Source organism: Accipiter gentilis, unplaced genomic scaffold, assembly GCF_929443795.1.
Source record: "Accipiter gentilis unplaced genomic scaffold, bAccGen1.1, whole genome shotgun sequence".
NCBI classification, from domain to species: Eukaryota; Metazoa; Chordata; class Aves; order Accipitriformes; family Accipitridae; genus Astur; species Astur gentilis.
In genome coordinates, this window is record NW_026061070.1 from 681,173 (window position 1) to 695,865 (window position 14,693).

The window sequence follows — 14,693 nt, forward strand, 5'->3', positions numbered from 1 at the left end:
TTCAGATTTAAGGCATGAACAGAAACCACACCTGCATCATCACTGAAATCAGTGCCTATTTTTCAATCAACTTTAGCAGCATCAGAATTCGTCCTCAAGTACCGTTCATAAAGCAAATGCTTCATTCTTCAAAACTTTTTTTAGCAAAGGTTAGTAATGCTGTACCACAGACTCTCACGCCCAGTCACACATGTTCTTCCCGAGACCGTTACGCAGCTTAGTATTTTAAAAATCGCCATCCTAACTGCGTACCTGATACTACTGGTTCTCCCCTTTTTAAAGTCTGATGTTAAGGAAAAGCTGCAAGTCCTACAAAACCAGGCAGACTTGCTTGTTCATGCCAAAGAGAAAAAGGTTAAGCATTATTAAAAAATAAGACTATTGCCTACCTTTAAGTATCCATAAAGCTATCAACATGAACCGTATGGTGGCCTGTTAGCATCGCTATTTGAACACGGGCATGCAAAATGTCCTTCAGTTAAATTCCAAACTCTATGAAGTAATTGGTGGGCAATTCCCCAAGGATAAAACGTCTATCAAAAGCCAACAGTAAGCCAGAAATCTCTTTCCGTTTCATAGGGTAAAAAAAAAAAATAAATACAGTGAATCCTGAAAAAAGAAATAGATATTAGACAGGGAACGCCTATATACTTATAGGGCAAGTAATAAAACATTTAGTGTTTTGATTTTTTTCTTTTTATTTATGTCATCACAATAGTTAGACAAACATGGAAACATTTGCAACAGCAATACTTGGGTCACTTTAAAATCTTGGTAACACTGAAATACAGGGCAGCGAAAGCTAATGATGTGGGGAGGGGACTTTAGGTCTTATTATTTTCAGACACATTCACACACACACATATATCTATATACACACGCGCACTCCACAACTCCAAAGAGCTATCTTAACTATGTCTGCCAGTAAACGGAAATAGTAGGCAGAAAGGAACCATATCCATACTAAGACAGTTAGCTGTGTCGTAAAACTGAAGATCACTGCAACCAGTGCCATCTTAAAGAAGAAGGAAAAAAAAAAAAAAAAACCAACACCAAAAAACCTGAAAGGAACCATCGCTGTGCATGTCATAAGCATGAAGTTATTTTAACCTGGTGACTACTCTGCTCTATACTTTAAGCATCGTGAAGTTTTTATGTGTTTTTAAGGTCTAAGGTTACTATTTTAAATGACCTACTTGTAGTGGCAGCCCAAGTAGCATTCTGGAGAACACCACAGTGCCCACAACTTCTACAGGTCAGTGCAGTCTGATCAAGCACTACATTTCTAGGGGAGGAAAACAAAAAAACACTACCGCTCATTTATTCAATTGAAAAGCTTATTACCTGTACCTTCCAAAGCAACAGGCTACAGGAACACTGAATGCAAAGTAAACCAGACCCATCTGGAATAATCTGACCTCTCAGCTCCAAGTTACACATCTTTCATTTCGTATTTTAAGGGATTAACAGCATTTGGATGCACAGAAACTGTCTTTACAGTGATGTCTGCAGACCTCCGAGTCACAAGTTAAAAATGTCTTCCTAAATTATAACAGTATTAGCACTTCCTCTGAAAGGAGTGAAAAAAACACAACCAGGGAAGGAGGAAAGTGACACACCACCAAGGTTTTTTTTCCCCAGAGATAACAAAATCCTGAGAGAACAAGATGCTTGTGCTATCAGAATAAAAATCCCCAAAGAAACAAAAGAGTTTACCTTTCCCTTGGAAAAGTTACTTTTGAGTCAAGATCTGCTCTTTTTCTCTCCCAACCATGAAATCTCTCTTCAGCTTAAGACTCTCTTCTACTGCAGTAGAAATTTAGTGCACATGCTGGAACCTGGACAGAATCTTATTTAAAAAAACAAACAATACAATAGTACTACAGTGGCTAGAAATCTTTTACATATTCTGATGAAAAGACTCAACTTATTTCTAGGAAATAAAGTGTTTGGGGCCAAAGCCAACGCATGATGTTCATGTAAGGTTAAATTTTTATTAATTTTTTTCTTTTTTTAAATTGATATATTGAAAAAAGCTGGAGAAGGAAGCAGGGACAGAAATGAAAAACCATTCAGGGAGTCAGTGGTATAGACTGTCAGCACGCAACCTAAATATTGTAATTGCAGATCACATAGTCAGAACAAGCCAGTCAAAAGTAGCACACTCCCTGGGAGAGGGGCGGGAGTCTCTTCCCCCTTGTCTTTCAAGCCAAGACCCAACTAGCAGAAGGCAGCTTTTCTGTCAGATAAAGCAAGGCAAAAGGATCATGTACAGCAACTTCCTTGCAGCCTCTTGCTCCTGAGCACCCTTCTTCACCTCTTTCTCTCTTTCTTCTGGTGATGGGAAGGCAAAGCATGTTCTGTTCCTGTGAGCCCATACTGCTTGTCCCTATAGTCACAGCAGGCACCTGTGATTCCTCTCCGAAGACATTTACGCATAGAAATCAGTTGAGTGGTGTGTTACGGAAGCATAAGCTGCAGTGGACGTGATTCTGAATCAGTTATTGTTTTGCCCATCATGACAAAATAAAACCGGCAATTTCTTACTTTATAGAAATCCTCCTAAAGTAGTAGTTGCCCCCAATCGCTGTCAAGTTTTTGTATCACAGGAGAACAAATGCAGCCAAAAGAACATCTTCTCTAAAATGACCACTCCGAACTGCACAAGCAGGCAGGCACAGGCAGCTCCCGATTTAATTAAGCGTATGTACACAGCACCACTTAGTGGTGCAAGCGGAGTCACCGCTGATAGGAATGAGAAGCTTGAACACCAACCTTCCCTCCCCGGCCCCCTGGACACTGCAGCCTGATCTTGACAAATTGACCGCCTGGATAAAGCAAGCTATCTGGCAACTAAAAAGATCCATTGTACTTTTCTGCTCAGTACACCTAAAGATACAGATTCACCCTCTAAATCTCGGCCAATTTCTTGAATACCACCAACACTCAGAACAGGTTTCAAATGGCAACGTGGCAGGACAAAGTAATAAATACTTATCCTTAAGTCTGCTAACTTTCTAAACCTTTGCCTAGACCTTAAGGAAATGTAAAAACAAACAAACTACTGCAAAGTTCAATACGCAAGCCACGCAAAGTTAAGGCTATCAAGTAGGAACCTGATTACGAGTATAAATCATGCAATAGCTACTCTATGACATGGATGTCCTGAACAGATCATCCTCTACAGTGTAAGTCCAAGGTACAAACCCATCAGCACCTCCTTCCCTCTCTGTATCGCTGTGGTTACCTGCTCTGTGCCCAGAGCCAAAAAGAATCCCGACGTTGGAGTTACTGTTCCTTTTATGCCCAGCCCCATACTTCTTTCCTGACGGAGAGGTGATGCACCTGATTTGAGGTGGAGTGCAGACAACCTTCTCATCTAGTGCTGGGCAGTTTATTTGTCCCACAAACAAACCCCAGGAAAGAGAATGCACGGTTGGACGGGTGCACTTGAGATTTTGACCACGCGGTAGCACCGTTAACTGCTGAAAGAGCAGGACTCTCTGCCGTTCTGTGTCCATGTCACGACTGCCCTCACGTCCCCAGTCTGCACCCAGCTCCTCCAGGGTGTGCAGAGGGGCTTCCAGCCCTGGCTCAGCAGGCGTCCACATAAGATCCCCCAGCCAAGAGGGGGGTGTATGCTCACCTGCCACATCGATACCGTGGGTACATTAAAAGCCACCCCCCAACTCTTTCCCCAGGAGTGATTGGGGGAGGCTCTTCAGTCATCTGGCTGTAAACCCCCTCCCCCTCAGGGAGACCAACATCCAGGCATGCCTTGCTCTAACTCCCCAAATCCACTGCCCTCCGAGGAATAAAAGGCGTCTGGGCCACTCCCCCGGCTCTAATCTGCAGATATGCCTGGCTTCCCAGAAGTAGGCTGAGAAAGCCAGCGTTAAGGCACTCCTTCCCACGCCCAGATCCACAAAATCCTCAGAGAAAAGAAGAAAAATAGCCACTTCACTGCAGCAGGAAGTAAATAAACTTGGGGGACACAGGAGGCCAGTTCTCCCGGGGTCAATGGAAGGGAGGGCTAGATGCAACGTATCTGAGGATTTTCCATGTGCACAGCTGAAACAGCCATGTCTCAAGCAGGGATACGTCCCATTTACGGCAGTTCCTCCCCACTTCTCATCCCCAAAAGACAAACTCGGGCCTCTGCCTTCTCCGTGTGTAGCTCCCCACTCCCTTCAGCATGGAGCTGCGAGGCTCTGGGTTTGTGGAGAACCACAGGTGGGAAACCGAGGCTACTAATGGTGACCACAGAGAACAGACCAGCTCGGAGGGGGCGAGGAGGGCCGATGCACAATTTCTACGTTTGAATTTGTTGGGAACTTGGTGGGAGTCACAGGCTTGCAAGCCACAACCCACAAGCTTGCAAGGCACAACCCCAGCTATCCAGGACATGGGCTTCCCAAGATCACAAACCTCCGGGGACGGGGACGGCGCCTGCGCCGGCGAGCGAACGCCGGGCTGCCCCAACGCGAAGCACGGCGCATGCGCCCAGGAGGCGCGTCCGCACGGCTGGTCGGGGAGCGGGCGCAGCGGGAAGCCCGCGGAAAACCACGCGAAACCGGCAACGCTCCCGAGTCTGACCTGGTCGGACTCCGGGGGCCGCGAGGACTACACCGCGCACGAGAGCCGCGCTGCTGCCCGGCCGCCGAGTCCGCGAAAAACTACAGCTCCCGGCATGCCCCGGGAGGCAGCCTGCCCTGCTGCCTGACCCCGAGGGGACGCCGCTTCCGTTCCCCCCCACCTCCCCACGCCGGCGCAGCGGCAGTTCCCGCCGAGCCCCCAGCGCCGCTCCGGGTAGCTCCGGCACGGCGCGGCCCCGCTGCCGCTCCGTGCGTGCAACACGGACCCCGCCGTCCTCCTCGGGGCTTTCCCCGGGACCCGCCGGCCGACTGCGCAGCCCCGCCACGGGGCCCGGTGAGCCCCCACCCCCGCGCGCCCGTTCTCTCAGCCGCCCTGTCAGCGCCCCACCCCTCACCCCCGCGCGCCCGTTCTCTCAGCCGCCCTGTCAGCGCCCCCCCCCCCCTGCGCGCACGTTCTCTCAGCCGCCCTGTCAGCGTCCCCCCCCCCCATCCCCGCGCGCACGTTCTCTCAGCCGCCCTGTCAGCGTCCCCCCCCCCCATCCCCGCGCGCACGTTCTCTCAGCCGCCCTGTCAGCGCCCCGCCCCCCACCCCCGCGCGCACGTTCTCTCAGCCGCCCTGTGAGCCCCCAGGGCTCCCCCCCCGGCCTCGGCACAGGCGGCCCCCACCTCCCCCGGGCCACCCCCGCCTCCGACGTTCGCGCTCCGAGGGGTGCCCGGCCCCGCTCACCTTCTCCCTCGGGGCAGCCGCAGCCCGGTCACTGCTCAGCTCCGCTCCTGCCTGGGCTCCCGGCGGCCCCTCCCCTTGCCAGGGAGGGGGCGTCGCCATCAGCCTCTCACTGCCCGCACCTGCGGCTCCTCCAGCCCCGGCCCGCAGCTGTGGTACCGAAACCCGGAACCAAACCCCTCACCACCAAGGTGAAGTGAAGCAGCAGGCACTGCCTTGACTGAGTGACAGATGTCAAGAGTCATCTGATGTGGAAGAGGTGTTAACTGGGGTCAAAATACAGATTTTAATACCCATCTGATTTTAGTTCTAAGACTTGGCGATTGCCAGGTATCATCTTTTCGATTTCCCCAGGTCCACCCGCGAGCGAGGCCACAAGGGAGATTTCTTCCAGAGAGAGGATAGAGTTATTAAGTCTCAAGACCACGATTTGCTTTTCTCCTTCATGAAGAGGTGAGTGGGTCATATAGCATCACTAGTCACCCAAGCAGTTAAGCCTGAACTTTTCACCTGTCCTTTAATGCCGTCAACTCCAAGCTAAATTTTTCCTGTTATTAAGAGGGGACCAAAGATCATGTGAAGTATTATTATCCTTTCTACAAATACACCCCCATCTTGGAGCTTTAGCTACTAGAGAAGGTCTTGGGAGTTTGGGGTCAGAGGAGCTAGCTGCAAGTACAAACTTTCATACAGCTCTGTTTAGGATGTGTGATGTTTCTCTGGTTGTCTAAACCGGTCTAAATTTCCACAGGTGGTCCCAACTCTGGGTGGCTCTAACAAGGATCCTGGAACTCCAGTAAGTTCTAAACATCGTTTTATATTTTAAACATGATCCCAAGTTCCTTTTTGCACTTGTCTCTACGGTTTTGGCAGCTGACAGCCCCGAGGGGTGCTTGTACAAGTTTCTCCCGAAGGGCGAGTAAATTAATTCTTTTGTCCGTGAGGTGGATGGTTTGGTAACGTTATAATTCACAACGCTATAATTCCTTCTTTCAAATTTAAAAAAAATAATTGCCTTTTAAATCCATCCAATTTAATCTGCTAAAATGATTCTCGTTGTTCTACCTCTTTTCTCAAGTTTTGGTTAAATTCAATGTCAGTATTCTCCACGGAACTAGATTTTCATCTGACTTTGGAATCGGAAAGGCAGGCTGTTACCGAGGTTAAATTCTGTGTCTTTACAAAACTTTGAATCAGTTACAAAACTAGATTATTTTTTTTAATTCAAATTACAAAACCGGTTAATATCAAGATGAACAGTTCAAACAATAATTGTTTCATTTTGTTTATCTCATGTTTAGAACCCCTCAAAAAAACCCACATACACCCTCTAAACACACAAAAAGATTATTGCCCTCGACAATATTCCTAATAGCAACCCCAACATTATAAACTTTACACAACTGTTTTCCCAAATAGATAACGTGAAACTTACTTATAGATTTTCCGTTTTAAAGGGACAGTTTCTTTAGACTTCCAGTTTCTTGTTGGGTGCTTTCTTTATTCTCGAATAATGAAGCCAAGGTTCTTCTCCCAGACCTTTACTGCTACAAGTGTTGTTAAAATGACTCGATACGGTCCTTTCCACTTCTCGGTGATTTTATATATATTCAGTCTCCTGGTCGGAAGGGATGCGCTGCTACGTCCAGTTCTAAGGGTCCAGCTGTGGAGACATACTGACAAAGTTCTTGAAAAGAATTGCTTAAAGAAATCATAACACCTTTTAAAAACATATCTCCAAAGGCACTCAAGATACTCAGAACACAGGACTCTTGATATGGTCTTTCATACAACATTTCCTAAAGACTTGGCTTTTCTTTCTCTTCTGGCTATACTCCGATTCTTAATAGAGCCACGGGTAACGCTTTAACCCATGTGAGGAGTGAGGTTTCCTGACAAATTTTACTCGACAGTTGCTTAAGGATATAGTTCATTCTCTCTCTCTCTCTCTCTGCCCACACACTTGCTTGTGGTCTATGTGGGGTGTGATAGTCTCAATCCATAGATAATACTTGGCTCAACTTGTCTCATAATCTTTGCTATAAAATGAGGGCCATTGTCAGATGACATTCTTACAGGCACCCCATATTTTGGTATTATCTCTTTGAGCAAGACTTTGACTACTTCCCTTGCTTTGTTGGTGCGACAAGGGAAAGCCTTGGGCCACCCAGTAAAGATATCAACTAAAACTAGGACATATCCTTATTTTCAAGGCAATTCTATAAAATCAATTTGCTAATATTCTTCTAAAAAATTTCCTTATTTAATAATCCCAAAGATGATCTTATTACTGGTTCGGGGATAATTTTACATATACATTTCACATCCACTTATAATTGTTTAAACAATCTTTGTCGTATTTCGCTTTCTGTTTCCCAGTATACTCTGTGATGTTCAATGGGGCATTTTCTCTTATTATTGTGGGTGGGACTATTATTCGACCTGTCGGTGTTACAGCCTATCCTGTTTCATTTTGTTAGCCTGCAATCTAATAATTAATTCTTCATCTTTTTCATTATAATTTGGAGTTTCTTTAGGCAATTTTATACCTTTCTCTGGAACTAGTGCTAGGATGCCTTTTTCTGCAGCCTCTTCAGCAGCTTTATCAGCCAGTCGGTTACCTGCGTTAGGACCGGTCTTACCTAACGGATGTGCTTTACAGTGCATCATCGTGACTGCTGTTGGTTTTTGAATGCTTTCTAACAATTTCAGTATTTGTTCTGCGTGCTGAACGGCGGTTCCTGGTGCAGATAACAGTCCTCTTTCTCCCCGTATCGCTCCATGTGCACGTACCACTCCAAAAGCATACTTTGAGTCTGTCCAAGTGTTGACTCGCTTTCCTTGACTTAGTTCCAGAGCTCGAGTAAGAGCTATCAATTCAGCCTTTTGGGCAGAGATCATCGAAGGCAAAGTTGGCAACGCAAGTACCTCCTCAGTAGTTATTGCCTATCTCGATAAAACGTTTTCCTTCACAGATGGAACCGCTTCCGTCGGCATATAGTTCCCAATCTGTTTCTTCTAGTGGCACATCTCAGAGATCCAGTCAGCTGGAGTAAACTCTTTCGATTGCCTGCAAGCAGTCACGTTCCAGTTCTCCTTTAACTCGGTCAGTTGTTGAAAACGCAACAGGGTTAACGGCGGTAGTAGTTTTTAGGTAAACATCATCTTGTTCCAGCAACAACACCACTTGGTATTTCAGCATTCTGCTAGGGGATAACCAGTGCCCCCCTTTCCGTTTTAGCACAACAGTTATCATATGGGAAACGTACAGTAATCCTTTCTCCTCAGGCGAACTTACGAGCTTCCTGGATCAGTAGCACAGTTGCAGCGACGGCTCTCGGACGACCAGAGCATCCCAGACTCACGTTATCCAATCGCTTCGAGAAGTAGGCCACAGCTCGCCCACTTGGCCCTAAATATTGGGCCAGGATACCCAGAGCTCTACCTCTTCTTTCACGAGCAGAAAGTTCAAGTGTCTCTTGTGAGATCTGGCAGACGCTAGGGCTGGCACCCCTATTACAGCCTGTTTCAATTCTTGGAAGGTAGCTTTCTCGGCATCGGTCCAATCCGTCGTTTGAGGTTTTGAGCTGCTCCTATAAAGGTCAGGCCAGCAAGCCACAATTTATAATCTACAGGTGACACCACTCGACCATTCCCGGAAATGCTTGTCATTCATTTTTTTAGTCTTAGGTTCAGGGAGACGACACATTGCCTCTTTTCTCTCAGTTCCCAATTGTCTCTGTCCTTTTAGGATTTTAAAACTCAAATTTAAGTTTCTTCTTTCTGGGTTATTTGGGTTTTTTTCTTTTGACACTCGATATCTACTGATTCCCAAAAAGTTCAAAAAGTTAAGAGTTAACTTTGTGCATTGTTCTTCCATCTCAGCTACCATTAACAGATCGTCCATATATTTCAGCAAGATTTCTTGATTATTTTCTTTCTTCCAAATCTCTAATTCTCGTGCCAATTGATTTCCAAAAATGGTAAGACTATTCTTAAAGCCTTGAGGCAAGACTGTCCACGTATATCGTGTTTTTCTCCCAGTCTCAGGATTTTCCCATTCCAAAGCAAAAACCTCTTGACTATTGGGATCCAAGGGAATACAGAAAAAGGCATCTTTTCGGTCCAACACTGTGAACCATTCTCATTTCTCCGTTAGGGTTGTTAACAAAGTATAAGGATTTGCTACGACCGGATGAATACCTTGTACTATTTGATTTATTGCTCTGAGGAGGTCTTGAACTAATCTATCATCTTTTTCATCAGCCTTTTAAAAGGCAAGATCGGGGTGTTATATCTGGATTCACATTCTATTAACAATTTGTATCTTAAAAATTTTTGTATTACCATTACTAACTCTTTCCGACTTTCCGGTTTTAGGGGGTATTGTTTCATTCTTACCGGATTCGATCCTGGCTTTAAATCAACTCTCACAGGTTCTGCTTTTTGGATTTACCGGGAACTTCCCAGTCCAGACGACTGGAATGACAGCATTACACTTGGACCGGTATAATCTTCTGCTTTCGGTAAACATCCTGTTAACAACAAAGCCGCTGCTTCGATACGTTTAGTTTCTGGAATTAAAATTTTAAGCTCTCCATTTTTAAATTTAATTTCTGCCTCTAAGTTCTCAAATAGACCTCTCCTTAACAGGAGTTTAGGAGAATTTGGCACATACAAAAACTGCCGAGTGACCCATTGCTTTCCTAATTTCATTGTTAAAGATTTAAAGAAGGGTCTAGTTTCTCGTTCGCTTGTTGCACCAACACCACCAATTTCTTCAAAACTTAACTCTCCCTCTGAGGTATTTAAAACTGAAAAGGTGACTCTAGTGTCAACTCAAATTCAATTTTCTGTTCTCCCAGTTTAGCTGTAACCAGAGGTTCTGCTGGGAGACTCCCCTCCGGTCCCCGTCCGATACGTTCACTTAAAAAGAACAAATCTACATATGGCACTTTATTCCATTTACTCTCTCTCCTACAAAACAACAGTAATTGCAATATAGTATTGTAACTCAAAGTTCTGTTTGTTTACCATTTTTCCTGCAGTTCACCCCAACGTGCCAATAAACATCCCAGCGGTGACGTTTCTGGTAACTTTTCATCAGCAGTTCTATTTCCTGCACTCTTATTCTTAAACAATTTTGCTAATGCCATTATACTTATATACATTCAAATACCAAATACCAAACAAATGCAAACGACAGCTGTCCCAAATAATACACAAAGTCCAACCCAGCAATAGCTTTCGCTTATGACTTACGGGCAGACGCCTAGGCTTCCACTGCAGACGGCTACCCTCCAAGCCCCAACCCTGGGAAGCTTTCGCCGCGCCTCACGGGCAGGCTTTCCAAACAAATTCCAAAGAAGCAGCGCCTTACCTTTTTTCCAGGGAACGCTGCGAGGAGCTTTGCGTGTCGAGGGTGACGGTTCTCCCCGAGAATACCTCGGTGCCGGCCGGAGCTCGATCGACACGCCATCTCGTCCAGTCTCACTCGCAAGGTCCCATCTGGGTCGCCAAAACCGTTACCGAAATCCAGAATAAAACTCCTTAACGCCAACGTGAAGTTAAGAAGCAGGCACTTTGTTTATCGCAGCGCTGGGGACACGGGGGATCGCTCCTCCAAAGGCGTGTCCCACTTAATATCAAAATCCATCAGTTTTTACAGGCTTTTTCCGTCAGGTCATTGTTACCTAAGCTCCTTCCGTAAAAACGCATACTATGCTCGTTCTTAAATTTAACCGTTGTAACGATCGGTCCTGTGATTATATAACCTTATCAATATTCTTATTTTAAAACAATCATTGGTCAGTGACACTTGGCTCTACTGACTGGCATCGTCGATACTCAAATCGAGATGGGAAGGGTAAGGGGGTTTCCAAGCAGCAAACTGGTGTCCACGACGGTTTCCTTAGTTTCCTGAAACAGAACGTAGGAAAACCAGTAACTTCCTGGTGAGGTTTCTAGGGTTAGCTGTTTCAGACTTTAACAATATTACGGTTCCTAGCGTCACGCATAACACAGCTCCTAAAGTTTCTATGGCTACGTTTCAAACTTAACAATCCTATACGTTACGCTTCACAATTTTACTTCTTAATCAAACCTAACTCTTCTATGTGATTAAATGTTGATTTCTTTACCAGAACATTTGCAACAGCTGGAGCCCAGCAGGAACAGGGGGGGCACGGCCCGACCCCCCCCAGCGCCTCACCTCCTCCTCCTCCCCTGGGCTCCCTCACAGCCCCTCGCCCCGTGCAGAGGGAGCGCAAACGCAGCCCGGAGGGCAAAGGGGCCGGCCGGCCAGCGTCTATTCAGTCAGTCGCGCGCCTAGCGAGTCCTGCCAGCGAGTCTGCTCCGGGCCTCGGGGCGCCCCCCGGCGCTCCCCCTGCCCCTCGGACACCTCTGATAGCACATTTCCATACGTTCTGTATGGCACGTCGAAATATTTGGGTGGTTTTAATACTTTGTACCAGCTGTGGTTTGCTGCTAGGTGACTGTAAAAGTGAGATTTGGTAAATAATGGTTAGAAATCTTATACTAACGCTACAACTGAAACAACAGACAAAAGTATAGCCGAGCAATACTGAGGGAAGTGTTGGGGGTGAGGATGTGGAAGGCAAGTAGGAGGGTCAAGAAATGAGTGTAGTCTCAAATGAACAGAGAGCAGGGAGAAAAAGGCTTCAGTTGAGAACAAGAAGTGCTTGCCACCACACTCCCGCTTCATTGGCTTTCCTTCTGTATTTGTTATGAAAATGGTATCATAAGAAGGAAAATACTCATTAGGAATATTTTGACTTATGAAGTGGAAGTTGACATGCCTATAAAGAAGGCAAGGCAAATTAGGTCAGGGCCTAGTTACACTTGAAAGTAAACAGCCGTTCTGACTGGGGAGAGTAGTTCATAGGACTACAGTCCTAATACCACCCCCCCACCCCCGCCAGCTTTTTGGAAAACGCCTAGAAAAAAAAGTTTGAAAAATGAGCTCATAGAGAAGGGGGGTGGGGGAGCCCACTAGGTGACTAAAAGCTACGTCTGTAGTTGGACAAAGCTACTCTGCGAGAGAGAAATCCATCTTCCCTCAGTGGCAGAGTAAAGGCAACAATTAGAAATCAGGAGTTGTAATAAGCTATCTTTTTAAAATCAAGTGTTGAGGCTGTCCTTCGAGCATTTCCTCATCCCATTCCAGCCAAAGTGGGTCAGATACCTTAAATAGTTCTAAGCGTCTCTTGACTAACCCAGCTCAGATTTGAAGCCGTCCATTTGTGAAGTAGGAAAATAGCCGGTTTGAATAATGCCATCATTAATCCCTGTAGCCTTAGGGTCTGGATATGGACTCTTTGACAAGCATGATGAGTTGTAGAGACCTTTTTAATGGGTGTCCCCCTTTTGCTACTAGTGTTTCTGTAGAGACCCTTGATCCATTAAGTACAGTTCTTACCTCCGGTGCCCCTCCTTTCTCTCTCCTGGTTTCAGCTGGTAATGCTCTGCCTGACTGGGCAGTGAGCTAGCGAAAGCAGATTTGAGCACCTTCTACAAGCAGAGCTTAACTTGTGCTGCTCTGCGTGCTGATGTACATCTCTTGGATTTAGATTAAACCAGATGTATGTAGAGCTAAGCCTCTGAGCTATAAAAGTGGAACGCTGTGTTAAGAGCACAAGGCTCTGCTAGCAACATTAGCTGCAGATTGGTTGATGTTTTCCTTCATCCTCTTCCACAGACAAAACCTGCTGAATTTACTGAAACAATGCTGAATTTACTGCAACAACTCTGTTTAACAGACCACTTTGTCCCTGCTCTGCAATCAACTCTAATGTCCTTTCAGAATCAGTAGAAGCACAGCCAATACATTGAACTAAAAGAAGCCAGTGTTAAATTGTCTTGTTTAATGTGATTGGGAAGCTGATGGGAATAACCTTAAGTCAAAAGTGCTGTGAAACTGAAATGGGTCCAAAAAAACTTGTGCTGTACATAGTGTCGCCCTTAGTGGATTTCAAACCTTTTCATTTCCTGGCGATCAGTTCCAACTGTCTAGCGCAATGCAAATAAGCTGTCTTCAGATAGCAGCAACTTGGATCTTTTCTTATATCCACAAGTGTTTTTTAAAGAAGTTGCTTCTAAGTTAGGTCAAGTTATCTAAAAACCATAAGCAGGATCTTTTTTCCCTCATTTATATTAATGCTGGGCAAAAGGGCAGAAGCTGATTTGGAAACCTGTAAGTGGAAGGGTGTTTTGCAGTAAGGTGGTGGTTGTTGTTTTGTTGGGTTTTGTTTTTCTCTTTTGTGGAGTCTTCGGTATTTTATTTTCTCCCCCAGTACTCCTAGGCTGCAGAACCAGCCTCCAAGGCACTATGGAATGACTTCTGCAATTAGCTTGGCTCCTCCTACGGATAGAGATTCCATTCATACTCAGAAGCTGCTTGAAGCGATGAAAGCATTGGGGGTATTTGAAGAGGAGGAAGAACTGCATGACAGGTATAACAAGACTGTAAAATTTGTTAATGTCCTGGGGTTTTTTTAGGGCAAACTTAACATGAGTTTTCTTTACAGGCTGGTCGTTCTTGGCAGACTGAATAACTTGGTCAAAGAATGGATTTCAGAACTTGGTGAGAGCCAGGTAAGGTTTTTTGATAGGTTCTTATCAAAACAGCTGAAGCCTTTTAGTTTCTTTCAAAGGCGATACTACTAGGATTTATGCTAAAGTTCAACATTTAACTTCCTTCTTAAGTATCAAGGAGATCTGTAGTAAAAGCCATTGAAATAATGTATAAAAGATCCTTTAGATGAAGACCTTCAAGTCCTTGGGGCACTGAATAAGTTTGTGAAGTGGCTCTGTCAGTTGACTTGTAGCAGTTAACAAAGCTGAAACAAGACATTGTGGGGGGAGACAGATGGTAACAGGGCAGTAAACTTGCCCCAGACAGCCTACAGCACTCAATCTAGTTTGAAATTACTCTAGACTTGCCTTTGGTATGGCTCTTAGATGGTGTTCATTTATGTGGGTCTGCTGCAGGGAAGACTGATAATAGGTCTTTGTTTAAACTGATGAAGCGACTGCTACAGTACTCACCTTTTTTGTTGTTGTTGTTGTTTGTGAGTTGCCAGCACTCCCTTCAGAAAAACAGAATCAGTCTATTAGACTAACAGCTCAGTATGGGAGGGAGAAGACATTGTTTATGGAGGCTGTTGTAGTCTTTCTAAGTAACTTCTATGCTAGTTAAACTTGCACGTAGGTCAACGTGTATCTTCTGTTCTCCAGAAAACTCTTTCTCTTCTACCCACAGAATCTTCCCCCTTCAGTAGTAGCAAATGTTGGTGGCAAAATATTTACATTTGGTTCTTACAGGCTTGGAGTACACACTAAAGGTAAACTTTTGG

General features: G+C 45.3%; 2 protein-coding genes and 2 long non-coding RNA genes across 5 annotated transcripts in view; 2 read left to right on the top strand and 2 right to left on the bottom strand.

The window, feature by feature from the left end:
- The window catches only part of LOC126037370 (electroneutral sodium bicarbonate exchanger 1-like), a 265,741-nt gene extending 260,310 nt beyond the window's left edge, over positions 1-5,431 (bottom strand). For both annotated transcript variants that reach the window (XR_007505649.1, XR_007505653.1), the window contains exon 1: positions 5,323-5,431. The gene's annotated coding sequence lies outside the window, so the exon portion shown is untranslated. The remainder of the gene's footprint in view (positions 1-5,322) is intronic.
- Positions 1-11,515, top strand: part of LOC126037378 (uncharacterized) — a 31,502-nt gene extending 19,987 nt beyond the window's left edge. The window contains exon 3 of the long non-coding RNA XR_007505671.1: positions 11,463-11,515. This is a non-coding gene — a long non-coding RNA (uncharacterized LOC126037378). The remainder of the gene's footprint in view (positions 1-11,462) is intronic.
- The window catches only part of LOC126037369 (electroneutral sodium bicarbonate exchanger 1-like), a 230,242-nt gene that overhangs the window by 152,309 nt on the left and 63,240 nt on the right, over positions 1-14,693 (bottom strand). The window lies entirely within an intron of this gene.
- Positions 9,707-11,351, top strand: LOC126037376 (uncharacterized). The gene is made up of 3 exons (XR_007505668.1): positions 9,707-9,845; positions 10,368-10,411; positions 10,711-11,351. It is a non-coding gene; the product is annotated as an uncharacterized LOC126037376 (long non-coding RNA).